The 18,200-nt window shown below is 38.9% G+C and overlaps 1 long non-coding RNA gene across 2 annotated transcripts in view; it reads left to right on the forward strand.

Moving 5' to 3' along the window:
* The first annotated feature begins 834 nt into the window (after positions 1-834).
* The window catches only part of LOC116408704, a 34,425-nt gene continuing 17,059 nt past the window's right edge, over positions 835-18,200 (forward strand). For both annotated transcript variants that reach the window (XR_004221168.1, XR_004221167.1), the window contains exons 1-2: positions 835-904; positions 9,930-9,984. This is a non-coding gene — a long non-coding RNA (uncharacterized LOC116408704). The remainder of the gene's footprint in view (positions 905-9,929; positions 9,985-18,200) is intronic.

Consider the following 18,200-nt stretch of genomic DNA (forward strand, 5'->3'; position numbering starts at 1 on the left):
CAGTGGCCCCATTTAGTTTGAGCGTGTGGAAATGTCAGCATACAGTACCTAGGGGCAGGGTTTATAGCTTTAAACCCTACCTTCCTTACTTCCATTAGTTACTGGGCAGACATCCATGAACACTTCCTACTACACTTTAATATAGTGTTTGTTTAGGAGTAGATCTTCCTTCTTGGCCTTCAGCACTTCTGTGTGGATGTTCTCCAGGAAGCCTGGGATCCACAAGGCCCTAGAGAAAGCAATCATCTCTAGAGAAGTTGAAGAGCCCGTGAATAAGGATTTGGTAAGTGCAGCATATTTTGTGTAATAAAACGTTCTAGGTACGTGAGAGAGCAGTTTTCTGACTCCAACTAGAAGAGATAGCTGGGAGTATTTTTTTTTTTTTTACAGGCTCTGCTGCCTTAGTGAAGGGACCGCAGTATTCACATGGGTATCAAGAATAGTCTTCTCCCTGATCCACGTCTACTATAAGGGATCTGGTCCATTAAGGTGGAAACCCTAAGGATACAGAATTGCTTACCAACTACTCTCCACCATGGTGCATCTTTACATTGTTTGCTCTACTATTAACCTGTCAATCCATAGCTCTACATCTGCATTGTGAATATTACTACATAACCCTGTGAACAATTTTCTTTGACAAATCAGTTCTGTTTGAGTTTGCTGCAAGAACCTTCTGGCGTCCTTTATTTTCATCTTTTTGTACACAGCATAATTGAGTTGTAGTTGCACGCCTATCCCCTTGATCCTTCCAATAGCGAAGGCCCATCCTATGTGTTAGGCTATAGAGCATGCGGTACACATAACCCTATCTAGCTGGTCTTTGTCTGTTTTACAGCCAAAAAGTGCTTACACGCCTTTCCCCATCTCATGTCTAAGAACTCCAGATGTTTCCTTGAAGCAGGTGAGCAAATGTACTGTATGTTTAAAATACTGTATATTAGGCAAATCTATTACAGGAAACTATTCCAAGATACATGAAAACACTTTATTATATTAAAAAATGTATGCAATTATACTGTCTCTTTAACTATGTCCTTGGAAGCAGACACATTCTTGAAACATGGGCGATAAAAATGTTTCTTCAGATGGTAAGGATTGTAAATGGGATTTTCTGTCCTTCATACATAGCTGTAAAACTGTTATTATTTTTTATTGTATCTACTGTATAAAGGACCTGTATCGCCTGAAAAACTCATATACTGTACAATAACATCTTTATAGGATTTATATGTTTCTCCAATAAAAAAGTAACAATGAGGAAATTCAGTATTCTTGGGCATAAAAATGCTATATTAGTACTTCCAGCAGTAACTATTCATTCTGCCCTTCATGCACATGAAGCTGTCAATAGAACTGTCAAACACTATTCAGGTTTTGCCTCTGACCTTGAATGAAGCGCGCTGAGAAGTGTAAATACATGTAATTGGAGGGCTGAGAAAGACATCCGTTCATCCAGCAACACTGGTTCTATTCCCAAATTATTTCAGGTATTTTATTTTCTCTCTTAATAGACTGTTTATCCCAAGCATTCCTAAATAATATTGCTACATTCTTTATTATTGGCGCCAAAGATTTTCTGGATAATTTCTCCTTTGGCAAATCATAAATTTTACCAAAACACTTTTAAATGCAGCCAGTACAATTTGTCTGCCATCAAAACTGATTTATGCTGGGTTAGTGTACATTAGCTACAATGCCTTAAGGGTAAATGGCTAGTGTTTTTTAGTTTTTTTATTATTTGCAGTCTGTGTTATTTAGCTTTTTGTTCAGCAGCTCTCCAGTTTGAAATCTCAGTAGCTATCTGGTTGGTAGGGTCCAATTTAAATTACTAATCAGAAGCTTGCAAGAGAGAAAGGAATATGAATGAAGGAGGCCCTAAATAGAACGATAAGTAATAAAAAGTAACTATAAAATTGTAGCCTCGCAAAGCAGCATTTATTTTTTAGCAGCTGGGTTTAGTGACCCTCATTTGAAAGCTGGAAAGAGTCAGAAGAAGAAGGCAATTCACGAAGACCTGGGCATTCTAAAACATACTAAAAGTTTACCTGAAGGTGAACCACCCCTTTAACTTTATTAAGGAGGAACATCTAATCTGGTTTGTTGTTTCATGTCTGCATTGTTTGTAGTTTGATTTTTTACAGATGAAGTACTGATTGCAATTGTACCTAACATTTTTGGGGTTGATGCAGTGATGATTCTGCGCCCCAGCCCACCCTGAGGCAGCTCTTCTAATGCCACCCCATCACTCCCTGGGCCTGATAGGAGCAATTGGGTTCTCTTACACTAGAAAAGGGAAAATTCTGATTGTCACCACTTGTAACCTGCAGGGAACTGCCATCTGGGGTGAGTTTCTGGACTTGCCTCATGGCAGCAGCGCCCCTGGCTCCATGCATTCATAAGTCTAATTTGCCAAAGCTGGCTGTAACGATGTGCCTCAAATATCGCTTATAGTCAAATCACTGATACCCAGATAGGGTAAGCACCACTGTCACATACAGAAGGCAATTATAGTTGCAAACGTAAACGGCAACAAAATGTAGATCCACAAGGTCTTGCAGATGAACATGGGAACTACTTTCATAGTCACAAGTATAGCTTCTCCAATAATACTAATAATCGTACAAGTCCCATGGTTTCCTGTCAGCCGGCCACACCTGTTGCCTACTTCTCTGCCTCTCTCTTCAGCGAGAAGCTCTGTCCTACACAGACTCCAACCACAGGGGTCAGCCTTGTGTTAAGGTACTAGACACCATTTAACTTCCCTTTAACTTTAAGTTCCCGCTTTCTTGGGTACTGCCAAAACACTGAACCTTTCCTTACTCCTCTTATCACCTACACTAAGCTCCACAAATCTAACCTATCACTATCTGCTTACTATTGACTCCCCATGGTACTTCACTGAGGTGGCAAGCCTCAGGCTCCTTGGTGTCATTTACTTTTCTTCTCACATCAGCCAAAAAGCAAGTGGCACACTTCTCTTCTTATATAGCCCCTCTCTCTCTAGGCCCATCCTCCCCAAATGCTAACTGAGAGAAACCTGTTCCACATGGGTGCACTAATACTGTTTAATATGTTTTCAAATGATATATATTGTATGATTAGTATTGGTTAATGGGGGCAATCTTCCTGAGCAGCCTTCTCGAGATTAAATAGGTAGCCTTTGGCCAGATTTTGCAGAAAAAAATACCAGCATGCCCCTGCTTCTGCACTCTTGAGGGGGGGTCCAGGAAGTTGCAGTCAACAGCCAAAGGGTGATATGCTACCAGCTAATAGCACCCAGCACAAACACAAAGGGAACCCACAAGATGGGGGGGGGGGGGGGGGGGGGCAGGCCCACAGGCCCACAGGCCCACAGGCCCACAGGCCCACAGGCCCACAGGCCCACAGGCCCACAGGCCCACAGGCCCACAGGCCCACACATTTACATCACTGAGTTGATAACCATGGTAGTAGTGAGACTAGGGGTTATTTACAAGTGCTAAGTGCAGTTTGCTTTTGTGCAAAATGGCTGCAGATGCTGCACAATAAAATCACATTCATTAAAGGTAATTGCATCTACAGGTACCCCTTGAACCTTTGCGTAATTGTGCTGAGCACCTGTTCAACCGTGGTTGTTGATTTAGGGGAACCCTGGAGCTAGCAACACCTTAAGGGTCAACAGAAGCAACACACTTGCGCCTCATATGCACACGCCATTTTGATGCAAAATGCTGGAGGTGTCGCCAGGCTCGTTTCAGTGTTAGAGAATAAAGCTGAGCAGCTTTTCCAATCAGTTAGGGGTGTAGGTGCCTAGGCTGGAACAAAGGTATGTGTGACACTAAAGTCAATGGTCCACTGGGAAATTACCAGCTAGGAAATATCCAGCTTTCTTGGAAGGGTGGCAAAATGGCAAAGGGTGGGAATTTCTCCTCTATCACTCACATTACTGGTGCACTGGCAGGTTGATTGAAATAAATTTATTATCTAGTAATTTAGCTGCTCAATCACAATGTGCCACTGCAGCTACTTATATATTATTAGAACCCACTGTTGGATACAATTGTAAACAATAAAGCAGCTCTCCCTTTTTCTTCTCTCCTTATTCAATAAAGGGAAACATTTAGCCTCTTTATAATTTGCTTTGCATTCATTTAAGTTTCTATAATACTTCAGTGAAGATATTGCCAGATGTTAATGTGTTCGGGGAGCCATGCTTCCCTTCTTTGAGCTTTCTCGTATAGCCAGGAGCAGCCATGATTGCTCTTGTGAGGTAACTACATGTAAAAACTTTAATGACAAATGTGCCTCATACATATTCATAAAATGTAGGGACTTGCTTTGTTTTTATGAATATTATATCTCTAAATCATGGGATTGCATTTGTTTTACTGAGCAACAAAAACCCTGCATCGCAACCTAGAACTAAATATTGTATTGTCAGCATAAAATTCCTATTAAGCCCCCACTGCTTAAAATTTACCGAGTGCACACATTACTTCAACATGCATGTTAGACTGGGGAGAGAGGGGGTGGGGTGGCTAGGTACTTGTGCGCGCCGGGCCCCTCCAAAGATTTCTTTTGCAGGGCGGGGGCCTGGTGCGTTCTCGGCGCGCTGCCGGACATATACAATGATATTCTGAGACAATTTGCAATTGATTTTCATTTTTGAGATTGTTATTTTGGGGTTGAATTGGATTGGAAATTTTCAGTACAGGTATGGGACCCATTATCCAGAATGCTCAGGACCTGGGGTTTACTGGATAAGGGGTCTTTCCGTAATTTGGATCTCCTACCTAAAGTCTGATAAAAACATTTTATATATATATATATATATATATATATATCTTAGTTGGGATCAAGTACAAGGTACTATTTTATTATTACAGAGAAAAAGAAAATCATTTGTAAAAATGTGAATTATTTGATTAAAATGGAGTCTATGGGAGATGGCCTTCCCATAATTCAGAACTTTCTGGATAATGGGTTTCCGGATAAGGGGTCCGATACCCGTACCTTTCTCATTGCAAGATTGTTTTAATAAAAATCTATTTAGAAGGATTATGTAGCTATAGTAGAACTCTCAGCCTACATTTAAAAATCTTTCCATGCTAACCATATTTACTATTCTGAATTATTTGTCCTTTCTGGCTGCCATGTCGGGCTATCATGCCTTCTGACTGCAGTTTGTCATATAATGTTGCTTTAACATGATTAATTCATAAGACTCTAGGCAGCTGCCCTTGAGAAGGCACCAGGACAAATAAGCATCACACGATAGAATCACCCAGATTATCTGCATGATGGGGAGGAGAAGATTCTTTTGAGCTATATCCAAGAATCAGCGGCTCATTAAAGTGATAAAGAAGCTTCTATTTCTGCTTGTGCAATTACTTTTAATTAATCAGCTTCTGAGAAGGACACAAGGCAGAACGATGACAGCACTATGTTCAGGGGGTAATGATCTGGATTTTACTGCTGTCTTGCAGGTTCTTGTAAAAACCCTGAATTGTATGCCTTTTTGCACATGAGCTAAATTAGAGGAATAAGTATGACCTAGCTCTCAGAAAGTACAAATGGTCTATTCTTCTTGTAAATGTGATGTAGAAGCCAAAAGAGGCTGTCATTGCAAGTAAGAAATATATTTATTTTTATATGCAGCATATAACTGTAGCTGCTAATTCCCTAGTGATGGATCCAGCCTGCCTGAAGCCCTGGGTAATTGTCAATAAAGGCCCCCACATATTTAATTCTAATAAACATTGTGTGAGTTCACTCTCATTTAATTATTAGTGTTGACTTAGAATAAGTAAGAATTAACAGAAGCTACAAAAGGGAACTGATTAGCTATGCAGCTCCCAAATGATAGTGCATAAATCAGAATTTATGGAAGGTTAACTCCCCCTGGGTCTGGGTCTTTCTGGTTTATTAGGCACTGGGATGCTATTATATCCATTCACATCACAAGCTGCAGAAGTAAGACTTGTTGCATGTGTGAGCTGACATGTTTATTTGTACAGTGTACAGCCTAACTGTGACTTTTTTTGTGGTCCTGAACTATTTCATATCTTTGCTCAGCACTATGATAATTTTTAACAGGCAGCAGTTTACCTGACTGTATGTTCTTAGGAAGTGGGTGGAACTCAGAAGAAACCCATTCTGACTGTCCCTTTTCAACCAGTCAGCTAAAATTTCAGGCTATTAATTCAGTCTTAATTAATTAATTAAGCTATTAATTTCAGTCTTCTATTGCACAACAAATATGGCAGCCCCCTCATACAGGAACATGGAGAATGAGATCGGGCAAGTTTTGCTTGATATTTTTATGTTACCTAAGAAATGTACCTGCCCTAAAACAGAAAAAGAAAAAATATACTTGTGTTTGTGGTAACATGATACCTTTATTGATATTACTCTATAACACCAATAGACAAATACAGATAAAATGCACATCTGACCCAACAATTAAAAAAACTTCCCTTGGCAATTTACAACACTTTCAAAAAAAAAGAGAGGAAAAACATAACATAACTGTAAAGTGTTTGCATTCAGTGCATCATTTATACCATTAAACCTTATTCGTTGATGATTAGCAACATTAAGAACAATTCACTGAATTGGAAGAGATGTCAGCAATTTCTATCATGTTTTACTTTGAATAAATATTCTAAGCACTGAAACATAAGAAACATAATAATGCTAAATATTTATTTGAATGCATTCTGTACAATTAGGTTCTTTTTTGTGATATTGCAATGGTTTATTTATCAGGCAGTAAATATAAAGGAAATAATAGGAAGCAAGAAATTAGAAATTATAATTGCTACAAATCCTTGGTTAAATTTTTTACTGTATGGAACAGTACTTTGTGGTACCTGCTAACAAGGATGATATTGTATTGCTTAGTAAAGTGCAGGAATCTGCAAAACGATGAATAGTAGGAATGCTTAGGGTTGCCACCTTTTTAAAATAAATTGGCCAGTGGGGGCAGCAGAAACAAAAGGGGTGGTTTGTGATGTAGAAGGGGTGGGGTGATGATGAAAGGGGCCGGTATATGACGTCACGGAAGTCGTGAGGAGGATTGGGGAAGCTGTAGAAGGAAGAGGAAGGGTAAGTTTGGGGTGGGTTTTGGCCAGATTATGTTAAAGATGTCAGGAGTTTCAATCAATGGCATGATAATCAGGTTGTTGTGAGGGAGGCCTTTGACACAGTTGGTCAGCTTAAATATATAGCAATATGTATACAAACAATCCCTGCTTTGTTTAACGGGACAGGCATTTTTAAAAACTTAATGCACAGAATGTATCGGTGTTCTTAAAGGGAAACTATACCCCTAGAATGAATACTTAACCAACAGATAGCTTATATTATATTAAGTGGCCTATTAAAGAATCTTACCAAATTGGAATATGTATATCAGTAAATATTGCCGTTTCACATCTTTTACCTTAAGCTACCATTTTGTGATGGTTTGTGCGTTTTCTCAGAGATCACATCTTTTACCTTAAGCTACCATTTTGTGATGGTTTGTGCGTTTTCTCAGAGATCACATCTTTTACCTTAAGCTACCATTTTGTGATGGTTTGTGCGTTCTCTCAGAGATCACCAGAAAGAATGTAGCTCTAACTGTAACAGGAAGAAGTGTTGAAGCAAAAGACAAAACTTTGTCCATTCATTGGCTGATACAGTATAAAGCTGCCCATACACGGACCATCGCCAAGCGAGCAGATCTTCATCCGATATCCCGACCTACGGGTGGGCAATATTGGGGAACCTGTAGCGAATTCGATCTTTTGGCCCTGGGGCCAAACGATCGAATTCTAAAGGCGGCAATGGGGCAGTCGGTTCGGGGACTGCATCAACGAGCCGATGCGGTCCCCGATCCGACTGAATTTTCTAACCTGGCCGATCGATATCTGGCCAAATCGGTCCAAGAAACCGATATCAGCAGCTACAATCGGCCCGTGCATGGGGACCTTAACATGTATTATGTATTAACATGTTTATTTAGATGAAGCAGGGTTTTACATATGGGCTGTTTTATGCAATATATTTTTATAGAGACCTACATTGTTCATGGGTATTGTTTGCCTTCGATAATGGGTGAGTGAAGAGGATTTCTTGTCTTTGTATGTTCATACTGTATTTATAACAATTTAAATTGCCATTCACCAAGAATATTACTTAAAAGTCTCTCTATACTGTTGATGTCTTGTTCTTGGTCTTGCATAGTGCTAAAAACACTAGCCTTGTTTGAAAGAGCTTTCAGTATAAAATTTAAATTATAGGCTATAACAAATAGCCTACCACAGAGTGTTAGGTTAGAGAACAGTATAAAGCAATAGCAATAATGTATGGAAATCTGCATTGTGAAGAAATAAGGACAACACGGTGGCTTAATGGTGGCATAGTGGTTAGTACTGCTGCCTCAGTGTCAGGGTCCTAGGCTATTAGATCTTAGGAGATGCCTGTCTAAGCATTGTTAGCAGAGGCACGAATTTCCCTGAAAGTGTTTCAATGTGGAAGTCTTAGTGAGAAAGGAGTTTTTACACTACAATTCCCATCGCATCTGATGTGTTGTAATCAGTCTCATATGTTTATAATACATTTTTAAATAATGCAGAAAAAGGGGTAGCCATCATTGAGTTTCAGTAAGAGGGTAGCAGGAGTAATTGGGTGTGCCAATAAGTGGGTTTCTTATTTCTTGCAATTATTTTTACTTTGAGCACCCCATGGTGTCCTTTTCTCCATTACGATTGAATGAATTGAGGTATAATCCTAGGTGTTCGGCCTTTCTTTAATATTTATTTTATTTATTATAATACACTCAGTTGAGTCCATTAAAAAAGCTTGTCCTTCCTATATGGACTTTTCTACATTCAAAATGGCAAATTAATTCATGAAAGAACCAGCTTGTTAGTCTGGCTCCTTGCGGCTAGCTTCATTATGTACCACAGCACCGATATTAAGCATACTCACTGTTTTACAGAGAATACACAGTTTTAACTTATCCCTAATTAACGGCTAATAAAATGCAATTTGTTAAAAGATATATTAATCTATTAAATTACTGCAGCAACCATAGGAATATGATAGTGATGGGACTCATGCCACATGAGCCAATGCATGCACAGGAATTATTGGATCTAGCCCTGCCCCCACTGGGGTGATAGCCTCATCGAGAAGTGAAGTCATTTCTGTGACCTCACATCACTATTATCCTCTTCATTATTCCTATGGCAGGCTTTTCCTTCTCCTAAAACACTGCACAGCCACACAGTCATGTGATTGTCTTCCTTAAAGAATTGGATCTCTACCTCTCTATTTTCTTTCTGAGCAGCTGAACTCAGAATAGAGATCACAGGAGCTAAGAAAATAAATCTTTTAGTTTAATAACGTGTTTATAGATAGCTGAATACAATTGAACGAGCTTAGTTGGCCTTGTATTTTTCTAATAAAGATTTTGTTAATCTTGTATACACATCTTAAATGAAAACTGTATGTAAAACTCTGCTTCATTTAAATAAACCATTTTCATAAACATATCATTTTGTAATAGTTTGTGCCATTGCATAATCCCAAATAGAAAATTACCATTCTAAGTACTAATGGCCGCCCCCTGGGATCATATGATTCATGGTGCCAGTTTGGTAAGGTTCTAATAGGCCACCTGATACCATATAAAGAATTAATTCTGAAGGTATAGTTTTCCTTTAAGTAGTGGATGGGGAAACCATAATTAGCTGGGAGCATGAAGGTACAAGAGCACTATCCCAAAAACGAATGTTCATCCCATTACTATTGCATTACATTTTAACCTTCATTCAGATTATTAGAACATAGATTTCACAATTTGTGTAAACTGTGTAAATTCTGTATTTTGGTTATTTTAACTATGTGATTCTTTGCTCATACACTATATAACATTATATTTTTTTGTGTGTGTTTAGGTTTACAAGATACTTGAATGCTCGCTTATTCTGATATTGATTTAACTCCACACAGGTAGGTTACTATTTCATGTTATTATTCCCTGACTAACAACAGGAAAGATAAAGTGGCAGACCTAGAAAGCCTGGGATAATTAGAATGGCTACTGCGACCAATAAATAGCTTGTCAGCTCAGGCATCAACACAAAGACAGCAGACATACAGTATGCACCGCCTTGCTTGGCTTTTCATTATAGAGTAAGATGTGGTAGTAAATAGATTAACAATGGATGTGTTAGCTCTGGGACCATAGATTCTAGATATTGGAGCTTGGGTACATTGAGAAATGTTTTTTACTAAGCAAAACAACAAAGCAATTTCCCAGTCTGAATGGGGGAAATTTCCTTTTTTTATTTGTACTGGAACATAATTTCCGGTTTATAATACATATATATTGTACTCTGCTGATAAGTATATTGATTCATGTTTTTTATCTACTTTTTCAGAAAAATGATAGCATCATTATAGGCAGAGCATGTACTTTGCACTGTATTGTAATCCACATCTAGAGGAAATATTGTGCCAATGTAAGGGGAAGCCATTAGTTGTTGCATTCCTACGCTTGGCTAGGTGAAGCAAAATGCTTTTACAAAGACTGGCTAGGGTTTGAATTATGACATCAACCTGTGTTATGGGATGATATTTGCCCTGCAAATGCACACATTGAAGCAGTTTTAATAACTGCTCTTAAATACTGTGAACCCATATTAGACACTATACATTTTCCACAAAATTGGGAGCCATAGTTTTTTTTGTTTGTGTTTATGCATGCATTGTATATTATATAGTGAATAATGTACACCCTTTTGTAAAATATAAGGATATTATAAGTCATCAAGGAGTTCCATGACCACAAACTACTTCTTGCAGTTCAATACTACAAACACATACAATTTAATAATTTAATAGGAAACTGTGGTAGACATTAGTAGTTTAGCTTTATAGCAATGCTTTATAGAATCTTTGTTTAATCTTTGGTTAGGAGTTTTATAGTTTTGTTGTGATATTTCGAAACACATCTTAGTTGTGGTAGTCAAAACTTGTTAGATGATGCAGTATGATTTCATAATAGACAGCCTAAGCCAGGGGTGGTCAGACTTTTTTCGGGCGCGATTGACCGGACCGATGCAGAATGCAGAAGTGCGGTGTGAATGCGTACATACGCGATGCAGCATACTTACGCATTTACGCATTTAGTATTATTAAATGTATAATAAAAGTATAAGGAACCATAATTATATGAACAAAAATACAACTTTGTACAGTGAGCAATGTCAAGCACAATTACCATGTTTTTCCCCTCAATGCAGCTTTTTTCCCAGCATCATTGTTGCTAGGAGCGCTGTGCTTGATGCATCCCATGTGAAAAAACAAAACTGCACATGCATCTCACATCAAATCACAGATCCTTGCTCCTGCAGAGAAATAGGTAGTGGCTGTAGAAATCTTAGGGAGAGTGGGGGGTGCAAGGTGCAATAGAGCCCTGTACTTACCACCTGCCCTATGGTACTAAGTGCAAAGTTCAGCAAGAATTCAGATGGAAGTGCTTTTTGAATGATCTCAAATTTCTCTCAGATTTGTATCTTAAATGACCACACTATGATTATAGGCAGATATGGGGGTTCTGTTTTGCCATAAAAATGATCAGCACACCAGAGGCCCCCCCCCTTTAGATTAGAGGAAGGTGGTTTTTCACGGTGAGGGCAGTGAGGTTGTGGAATGCCCTTCCTAGAGATGTGGTAATGGCAGATTCTGTTAATGCCTTTAAGAGAGGCCTGGATAAGTTCTTGAACAAGCAGAATATCCAAGGCTATTGTGATACTAATATCTACAGTTAGGGGCTGATTTACTAAGACACGATTTCGAATCCGAATTGGAAAAATTCAGATTGGAAAAGAACATTTTGCGACTTTTTCGTATTTTTTGCGATTTTTTTCTGCGTCTTTACGATTTTTGCGTAAAAACGCAAGTTTTTCTTAGCCATTACGAAAGTTGCGCAAAGTCTCGATTTTTTCGTAGCGTTAAAACTTGCGCGAAACGTCGCGCATTTTAAGTTTTAACGCTACGAAAAAGGCGCGACTTTGTGCGCAAGTGTTAACGCTACGAAAAAATCGCGACTTTGCGCAACTTTCGTAATGGCTATGAAAAACTCGCGTTTTTACGCAAAAATCGTAAAGACGCCAAAAAAATAGCAAAAAATACGAAAAAGTCGCAAAATGTTCGTTTCCAATCAGAATTTTTCCAATTCGAAATCGTGTCTTAGTAAATCAGCCCCTAACTGTAGATATTAGTATCACAATAGCCTTGGATATTCTGCTTGTTCAAGAACTCATCTAGGCCCCTCTTAAAGGCATTAACAGAATCTGCCATTACCACATCACTAGGAAGGGCATTCCCCAACCTCACTGCCCTCACCGTGAAAAACCACCTACGCTGCTTCAAATGGAAGCTCCGTTCCTCTAATATAAAGGGGTGGCCTCTGGTGCGTTGATTGTTTTTATGGGAAAATCCTTTTTTGTTTTTATGGGAACATCCCCCAACTGCCTATAATCCCCTCTAATGTACTTGTACAGAGTAATCATGTCCCCTCGCAAGCGCCTCTTTTCCAGAGAAAACAACCATAAATCTTCCATCCCCTTTACCAGTTTAGTTGCAGTCTCTGCACTCTCTCCAGCTCATTAATATCCTTCTTAAGGACTGGAGCCCAAAACTGCACTGCATACTCAAGGTGAGGCCTTACCAGGGACCTATAAAGGGGCAAAATTATGTTTTCAAATCTTGAGTCAATGCCCTTTTTTATACAAGACAGCACTTTATTTGCTTTAGTAGCCACAGAATGACACTGCCTGGAATTATCTACAAAAAAACCCAGATCCTTCTCCATTAAGGATACCCCCAACAAATTACCATTCAGTATAGCTATTCAGATAGCTTGCATTTATATTATTTCTACCAAAGTGCATAACTTTGCACTTGTCCACATTGAACCTCATTTTCCAGTTTGCTGCCCATTTTTACAAGTTTGTCAAAATCGCTCTGTAAAGTGGCAGCATCCTGCATATTACGGTGTTTGTGGGTGACAAGGAAGAGCTACCTGTAGCAGTTATACACACCAGGAATTACTCCTTCATATTATGGTTTGTATGCTAATCTAAGTAATAAATTGCAGTTTTTCTGTGGAATGTGCTTGGCTTAAAATTTGTTTGGTTTTACAGTTTCACTGGTGCAGCAAAGAACACGGTGATTTTAATTTAGCAACTCAGTCATGTTTATTCAAGCACCAATGTTTTTATTGTGTGCAACAGTGGAACAAATGGCAAATATTTTCATTTGATCCAACAAGATGTGATTACAAAATCATAAACAGTTTAAGAAATGTAGCAGAGAGTTGTTGACATTATACCTATGTTTTATTACATTCGTTTTTTTTATTAGAATGATCTTTTTAAATATATTTTAAAAAGCATATAGTAAAATGGCTATCCACACAAAGCCCTCAGTATGTCATGGCACAAGCAAGTAATTACCTGGTAGGATGGGTTTATGGTTAGTGGGAGTTAGTGGCAGATAAATGGATGGATTAATGCCAGGCTCTGTGTGGCACCCTGCCTTCTCCCCTACACCTCCCCCACTCCTCCTCTTTTCATGGCACTGGGTCCCCTTGGAACTATGGCCCCTGGGTCCCTGGCTTGGTTGCTCTTATAGTAATTCACCACTGGGTAGATGTGATTCATGTCAAGTAATACAACACTGCTTCAGAGAGTGAGTAGTAAGTGTTGTTATGCTGTGAGATATTGATTTGCCTAATTATGGAAGCAAATTTTTTTTTGTGAACTGCTGATTCCAATCATAGTGTGGGACACAATTAATCCAGGACTTGGTTCAAGAATAGGCCATATCCAATGTGTTCATCTTCAAATCCTTATAATAATGTGTCTTTAAAACTCTTTTGTTAACAGAATATGCAGTTTTTAAATTGTTCACGGGTTATTTTGACATTTTTATTATATTTATTGAGGTTGTTTTTGGTATATGATCAAATATTTTGGAGGGGTTTCAGTGTTTGAAAAGAATTATGGATTTGACATCTCTGTTGTTACTGTATATGGCCCTGCCACCTGAATTACGAGAGATTAGCCTGAATACAAGGGGTCTGAGATAATCCATGTGCTACTGTGTGGTAGTCAAAACGGGACAATTAGGGAAATAATTGTTACCAAATAGGATCCATATTGGGACCCAACTTGATACTCAAGGGGGCAGATTTATCAAAGTACAATTTTTGTACCATTAAATATGATTTTTTTGTATTGTGCTTTTTTCATGCTAATCTAGCACTTAATCATAGGTTTATGATTAAGTGCTAGATTAGCATGAAACGTGTTAGGCTGCGTACATGGGGTACGTTTATATTTTAAATGATTTATAATAAAGATTTGCAATTTTTTAATTACTAACTTTTTTGCAGACTTAATTTTTCAATGTTGTATTTTCAATTGTAGCCTTGTCTAAGATGCCATTTTCTCAGGCAGGGAGGGTAGGCTGTCTCCTCTTTATATTTTCTCCTCCTATAATGTTCTAGTCTTGCAATATACCCTAATAGAAATGGAAAGGTTCAGTTTGATTTTAAAATAAATAAATAATAAAATAAATAAATAAATGAATAAATCTAAAAAGTTGGGGTCCTTTTACTGGGATAGAGAAATGTGATTTCTACATGAAAGTTACGGTGTAAACGTTTGAATCCTTAAAGAACCCAGCAATAATATAAATATAATATACTATGAACAGATTCAACTTTAAAGAGTAATTTTATTTTCATGTCTCATTGTTTTCTCAATGGTGACAATTCCAAATGACCTAAGAATCCACTCAACCAGAATAGCTTCTGTTAGTGGGCAGAAAGATTTGTTTCAGCTGACAAATTCTGCCAGACAGCCTTGTGGGTAACTCTGTTAAAACTCTGTAAAACCTTTGCTAATTGCTACTCACTATAATTTGGATGTTGGAGCACCTGGGGAAGTGGCTTCATATAACCCACCCTAATCTTATGGCTACTTTACTCTCTAGTTAATGCTGCCTCTGGAGATAAGGAAATGTAAGAATACTGAGTGTAGGGACCCCAAAGAATTGGGCCCCTTCAGGATAAATTTCCCTTTTAGATAGGCACCATGAGGGTGGCCTTATAAGATATGGACACCTAAAGGTGGTCCTAGCTGTTTATGTGTGAAAAGGGAGTTCCCCTGTTATGCAGCAGCAACCACTAGGTGGCAGTGTGCTGCTATATAAAAAGGGATGACACCCATTTTGTGAAAGTCTTTCTGCTTGGGACCCCCTCTGTAAGTAGGTGTACAACAGGCTAGCGTTCTAGTACAGGAGGTACTGTAATAGGTCACTCTAACAGTGACGGGCAGGCTAGAGAGAACGGGCAGCGATAGCCCCAACAGGAGAGAGAGGGGTTAAGACCCCCCAGCATTTATGGCTGGAGTTCAGGTCCTGTAGTGTTTAGTAAGAGGAGCCAAGTCAGCACCTGGGAGTGTTCCCAGTGAAGGGGCCCTACGCGTGGACCGGGGTGAGTTCCTAGGTGGGATCATCTGGCGGGAGTACTGGGGGTAGCCCAAAGAGAGAGTGTGTGACTTGAGCCGTCTGTGTGACATCCTCTGAAGTGTTCTGCCTGCATCAATAAACAAGTTCATCTGGTTCACCATTTTAGCCGGTATCTTGGTGGTTCATATACTGAGGATCCTCAACTGCCTGGTAAGCAGCTACCCCAAGGGAGGGGTAAGGTACTGGGAGTTGCTGGGAGTCCAGGTCCAAGGAGGACCTCATAGAGTTTTCCCAGGGAGGAGACATATAGTTCTACCTATACCTACCCTGGGTGGAGGCACGCCATTCATTTATATCATACCTGTCCCCCATAAGTAAGCAGGGGCTCAGGGCTCCTGTAGCGCCACACGCAGGGAGTTGCGTGTTAAAAGTACAACAGTGGCCAAAATGGGGTTACATGAGTATGTGGTCATAACTTTCCATTACCTTATACAACTCCACCATAGGCTACTAGCGCGAGGGAGCAAGGCCTGTTCTGAACAGCGATGGGTAGAGCTCCCTCTGTGTTCCTCGCACCCTGTATACAGGATTGTTATAAATATCACTTCTATACCTGTACATTTCAGCCATCCGATTAGAGAATCTAGTTCTGCCCTCTGCTTATAGTTTCAGTTGGCACTGAGGGGTATTCATGGGTTGAATTGTCTTAAAGGACATGTAAACCCCACACACTAAAATTTAATCAGTGAACAGCCTCTTTGAAATCTTTCAATACCTGTCACACTGGTTGTCCAGTGGTTAATAGTAAGGTTGCAACATCTCCTTAATCACTTAGATTTCCTTCTCCTCATGTAACCCACTCGGCCCCCTCCCTCAGGAATTTGCTTTGATTCCTGGCTTGCCAGACATGCTCAGTTGTTCTAAACTGAGATTACTAAACACACCCCCAGTCTAGCAGCCAGTAAAGAGATGGCATTGCTGGTTCCCATAGAAACTCAGCTCTAGCTGTCTGCTTCAGTTTTTTTCCTGAGCTCAGCTTTACCATTACAATGCTCAAACAAAGCAGAACTTTAATCAGTGACAGTTGTGCCTGTGTGAGCCTGTATTCTTGATTAAATGTATGTTGAATAAGGGTCTGTGTGTGTGTGTGTATGCTGTTCGCAGATTTAAATGTATCTGATTATGTATCAAAGGAAAAATGGCCACCAGGTGAAAGCTGCTATTTGCTTTAGGAAAATGCGATGGTGCTGGCAAGCGGAGGGGATATATGCAGTACAAATGATGCCATTAGGGTGGAGGAGACGTGCCCAACTGATATACATTGTAGGCAAATGTAGGCTTTACATGTCCTTTAACAGTAATTGCCCAGAGGACCAGTTTTAGCAATTTGAATCTTAATTTCTAAAAGGAATTAAACTCGTCAAACCTCTATTTTTAATTCTGAATCCTCATTAAATATAACCAGATCATACCACTGTACCATATTTGGTTTTGTATTGAGATGGCTTTGCTGATTTGTTACATCGACACAATGGATATGGATAACACCTTGAAGCCGGTGGAGCTGGTGCTGGAGGAAGCAAAAATATTTAGCTAAATAGCCAGTTTGCTATTATCACAAATTGGAAAGCTTTTCCTGTAGGGATTCATAGGGAGCATGTCAAGCTTTAGGGCAGCTGTTAAAGGTTATGGCACAAAACATTTTCCATTGTAAATCACACCTGTCACTCAGCTCACTTACTTATAATGAAAATACCTTGTTGTTTATTTTTACTTAAAGGTCATTTTTTTTTTCCTTCTAAGAAGCACAGTAAAGAGACAGCATTAAAAGGAATGAGAAAATATGCAATTTATATCTGTGATGATAGGCATAGATACTTGGTCAGGACAAGGGTCCCCAGGCAAATAATCTCATCATGGAATTTCAATTAAGCTTCTATGATGCAGTCTTTTTGCAACCAGGGCGGCCAAAAATCTTGTGACATTGATTTTCATGTCCCAGGGAGATTTAAAGGGAAACATGTACCTAATATTTTTACATTTTAGCTTAATACATTTGTCTAATAAAGTCATTAAAAGACCAATGTGCAATAATAAATTTATTTACCCTCCCATATAGATTGTAAGCTCTTCGGGGCAGGGACTTCCATCCTCTTGTGTCTTTGACTCTTTACTTATTGCAACTGTATTTATCTTGTATCTATCTGTGTTTATTGTTGTACTTTGTATTTATCTATTATATTAATAACCCCCTGTTTGTATTAATGTATTCTACTGTACAGCACTGTGTACATAAATAGCGCTTTATAAATAAAGATACATACATACAATAATAAATATAATTTTACCCAGTACTTAATAATCGTCTCTAGGTCCGAGCTTCTGTTTTTTTTTGTTTTTTTTTAAATTAATGAATGCTACAGAGTCTGTACTTGAATATTTGGCCAACCCAATCATATAGAAAGTCAAAGTTTCAATGGCAGTTACCACTGTATAGATAAACTATGGGTAGTACTTCTATCCTGCAATACACAGAACAGTTAGAAAAATATCCAAATAAAAAGTATAGCCAATGATTTATACTAGGCATAGAGGTCTGGGCTTTTGAGCAATGATAACATTTTAAGTTATACAATAGCCTATACATTGCCCTACCTTGTTAGATAAGCTCCTTCCAACTATAC

This window comes from Xenopus tropicalis, chromosome 2 (assembly GCF_000004195.4).
Source record: "Xenopus tropicalis strain Nigerian chromosome 2, UCB_Xtro_10.0, whole genome shotgun sequence".
NCBI classification, from domain to species: domain Eukaryota; kingdom Metazoa; phylum Chordata; class Amphibia; order Anura; family Pipidae; genus Xenopus; species Xenopus tropicalis.